A 4,869-nucleotide genomic window follows, 5' to 3' on the forward strand; every position below is an offset into this window, starting at 1 on the left:
CTATGATACTGAAGTAATTAGAAAAATAGCTATTACTAAGTATATGCTATTTGATAATTTAATAACAAAATTAACCTCATGGGATATATTAATAGAATAAAAGAACATCAATTATCTATAACAAGCTGTAATTCCATATGGACCTTGATAATAATTTTACAACAATGAAAATAAACCCAAGGGGTATTTTTAAAACAAATAAGCAACAAAAAATTATAAAGGTCAGATTACAGTGTTAAGTCATAAATGGAATCTTCATTTGATACAGCGATAACAGTGTTTATTGAGAAAGATTTCTCTATCTTTTCATCTCTTCTACTAGGCTTTTACGTCTACATTTTCATATATAGATCCCCACATAAGCCCTTTGTTTTATGTCTTACTCAAAAGGCAATTACCTTCTTAACAATTAAATGTCATTGCAAGCAAATTTATTCTGTGATCATATAATCAACCACTACCCAATCTCCAGTGGTTGTGTGCAGGGAGAATGCACAATACAGAGGAAGAAGCTGATTCCAGTCTGCTCTGCCACTAACACATACATGATCTTGGGCAGCTTCTTAACATCTCTGAGCCTCGGTTTCCTCATCTTCAAAAAGAATTGACACTTCTAACTTTGTTTCCAGTTCTGACATTCTGTGATTGGTTTAGTTTGTCGAAGTATTGATGTTAGTGGTATGCCAATAACAAGATTAAGAAAACCTCACACAGAGCACCAGAAAACATGATTCTTTCTATGAAGTTCACATAGCAGTGGTAGGAATAATAGGAGATGTTTGCATAAAATAGAGCTTTTGTAAAATGAAATTTAAAAAACGTAATAAGATGTAATACATCAGCCCTGTCACAGCTATGTTTGGAGCACGCAACACAATCTGGCGCAAAGCGAATATAATTAACCCTGTCATCAGTAACTGAAGGTCTTAATTTCTTAAAAAGCAAGACCATGACAATTTCTTTCTGTTACATCAAGATCTAGAACAAAGCTTTTTACACAGTAGGTGCTATCTAAATGTTTTTTAATCTATTGACAGAGGACAGCTAAAGGAATAGGCTGACAAAGTTGCACACAAATATTAAGCAACCAATAAGAAAAACATAGGCAAGAACCCACCAACATCTGTTTTCTTAATATAAAGAACAAATGTGCTGTACTCACAAAGTGGAAGAAACCACTGTGCAGAAATTAGACTCTAGGTTAAAGTCAAATGCTTAAGACATAGTCAGGAAGAGAAGTTTGAGACATGGAAGACAGTGGTAGTGTTGTATGTCTCTATTATTGTTGCAGAAGATGACTCTAAGTACCATTTTATAGACCTATTAAAAACTGTCAGGTCTCCCATGACATATTATATTATCATAAAATGACACAAATGCTAAATTAAGTTTGAATTTGAATTAGAAAAGAATAAGAAAATCATTTTAAATGTTCCTAATGCAATCTCAACCCTTGCACCCTTGCTTTGCGTATGTGTATTTCATTAGTATATTTTGTTACATGATCATGTATTATTTATGCAGTAACATAATATGCTCTGTACATCTAAGATTAGAGAAAAAGTGAAGTTCCTTTCCATTATTTTGTGCCCTTTATCTGCTGAACACTATGTAACATTACCCAGGGTTTGGTGATTATGTAATGAGGGCTCCTATTGTAACACACACTGCACAGTGGGAGGACCACTGTGGGAAACTTAACTGCAAATCCTGAGTTTTGGAACAATTAAAGCCTTGGTTTTAATGTTACATTCACCTCATTTTTTTCCCAAAATATTTTGCCTTTTTCCCCTTAAAACCCGTAAGTACTGCAGTAAAAGAAATGCAACAAGAATTATAGGAAAAAGTTCCACAGAAGATGAAATAACAACTGCCATCTGGTGCACAACAGATGTGTGTTCCACGAAGTTTTTTTTCTGTTGTTTTTTTTTTTTTTCTTTTGAGTTCTCCTATCCAAGTCCTGGCCGGACCTAAACACTGTGCCGAGCTTATGAGATCTGACAACTTTACAGCCCCAGGCTGGATGGCTGCAGGCTAGTGTTTTTCCTAGAATTCACCGAAGCCCCAGGAAATAAACTAACAGGTTCGAGAATGATACTCAAAGGTTATTCTCCCCCCAAAAGCTGTGAGGAACTTCCACTGATTTACTCTCATAAGAAATAAAGTCCAAAAAGATTTCAATAGAGGATCATTAAAGATTCTGTCACTTAGAAAAGAGATATTCAAGACTTGACATCATTAGCAGATGTTCTCCCAGCCCCAGAGAAAAGAATCACCTGGAGGGTCACGTTGTTTCTTCCGTGCAAGTAAAATAGGCCCAGACTGATTGGCCATTAACACTTGCACAAGTACAGCTCTGCTGAAACTGATAAAGCCACCTGCTACTTAGTACCCATCACAGTTCCTGAAATTTCTAGGGCTGCCGATTTCTATTAGAAAGCACTGAAACCCATGAAGAGTATGTAGAAGTTTATAGTGCATCACCCTTGTGATTTTACAAATTGAGACAGAATTTTTTTTTAAGGTTGAATGTGAAAATTAAAAGTAATTTTTTAATGAGTTCCTGGAAATGGTATTTTCTTGATGAATTTTGGTTTACTCCCACAGATCAAGGGCTGCTTAAATCAGCTCTCAGATTTTATGCTTCCTTCATGGGACAGATTAACCTATTTTTAATGCATTGTAATCATAATGTACTTGACATGCCCTTAGAGTTATAACAGTCTGATTTTGGGGTTTTTTGGAGGGGGAGGGTGAATGTAACCTTTGTGTCTCTGGCATTTATCTACCTGGTACCAGAGAGTTCAATCAAGGAAATATGGGTGACAATAATAGTAGTCTCTAGTTCTGAGAGAATAGTAACTTTTTGCTAGAACTCTCTGCTTTTCTAACATACCTTATGTTTTCCACTTCTCTGGGTATGACCCCAGGGTGGCTCCAATTTCAATTGCTGGTCATTATTTTTTTTCCCATAAAGTCACTATTTGAGAAACATACTGCCTCGGGGCCTTAACCATGCTGGGGTTCTAGATGCTGCATTGAGGAGCTTCTGGATGTTCTCATGCACTGGGAAGGGTTTGTCTCCTTTCTTGGTTTACTTTCTGCCTTGCTATTGCTACTGATGATGTGGGCTCATGATGCAGTGTGTGCCTTTAACATGTGCCACCTTGCCATTGGGGCCACAGTCATTACCATCATCACCATCATCTCAATTCAGTTTTTCTCCCCTGACTTAGCCTACAGCAGTGGAGCCCAGCCTTGGTAGTTGAAAAGAAACCTACAGAGTTAATTCACAATGACGTGCTATTTGGTCGTGTGGTTAATGTGTTTATAAAACTCAAATGTACATAAAAATCATTACTAAATGGAAAATAGTCCACCATAATTATGTATGTATGTCAATCAATAAGTACTTTTAAAAGGGCTAATTTAAGTGGAAATCACTAGGATAAGACCCACTGGCCTCCCAAATAGTGTGGCCTTGAGGTTTAAGTTTTTACAACAACCCTAGATTCAGAACACTTTTATTATTGTACTGATCTAGCAGTCTCACTCTCTGAAAACCTAAAACAAGTTCCTCAGCGGGATGGAGAGGAAATGGGAATGAAAACAGAAACCAAAATAATTTTCTGTACTTACGTGAAACAATACTGAGAGCGAGGCAAATTTAACTTAGCTACTCACTCCAGAAAGTACTTGTTTTTTTAAGATAAGACTGTGAACCAACTAAACAGATTATTTATCAACACTAATAGTGTATTCATCGCAAATAGCTTCAAGATCCTAGCTGCTCTGAGCCCATCAATCCAAAGCTATTACGTAATAAATTCTCTTTAATCCCAACCAGTACTCTACCTTGCAAGATCTGACTTAAAAATTTCCTAATCCAGGCCCTAAAGCCCTATTTGATATTTTACTTTGACTTTTATCTTCTGAAACACTACTAAGATTTGCCATGGTGGTAAGTCTCTCTCATCTAATAAACTTAATTTTCATTGATCAAAAGGTATTTATAGTGTACTTTTAAAATTTTTTTTAATTATCATTTTTATTAATTTTTTTTAATTTTAAAAAATGTAGGGGGTAAAATGCTTTTGGTTATGTGCTACAGTCCCCAAACCCCAGGCCACAGTCCATTACTGGTCCTTGGCCTGTTAGGAAACAGGATTCATATTACAACCTGAGCTCCACACCACACCACTGCCCCTACTGCTCCATAACATCCCAGCCCCCCATCCCAAGTCCATGGAAAAATTGTCTTCCATGAAACCAGTCTCTGGTGCCAAAAATGTTGGGGACTGCTGGTTGTGTGGATGAATTGTACCATGCTGAAGTCAGGGCTTTCAGAGAACCAGTCACCAGAATAGCATACATTAGACTCGATAAGTAGATTTTTATCCCTCACCCCCCCTTCTTAGTTTCCAATGTCCATTACAGCTCTTTATGACCACATATATCCTTGGTTTAGCTCCGATTTATATGTGAGAATATGTGGTATCTGTTTTTCTATTCCTAAGATACTTCACTTAGGATAATGGTCTCTAATTCCATCCAAGTTACTGCAAAAGACATTATTTCGTTCCTTTTTATGGCTGAGTAATACTCCATGGTGTGTGTGTGTGTGTGTGTGTGTGTGTGTGTGTGTGTGTGTATCATATTTTCTTCATCTACTCATCATATGATGGGCATTTAAATTGATTCCATATCTTCGCAATTGTGAATTGTGCTATGATAAACATCCAGGTACAAGTGTTTTTTTGATGTAATGACTTCTTTTTCTTTGGGTAGATATCCAGTAGTGGGATTGCTGGATCAAATGGTAGGTCTACTTCTAGCTCTTTGGGAAATCTCCATACTGTTTTCCATACC

This window comes from Propithecus coquereli, unplaced genomic scaffold (genome assembly GCF_000956105.1).
Source record: "Propithecus coquereli isolate 6110/MARCELLA unplaced genomic scaffold, Pcoq_1.0 Scaffold329, whole genome shotgun sequence".
In the NCBI taxonomy this organism is placed as follows: Eukaryota; Metazoa; Chordata; class Mammalia; order Primates; family Indriidae; genus Propithecus; species Propithecus coquereli.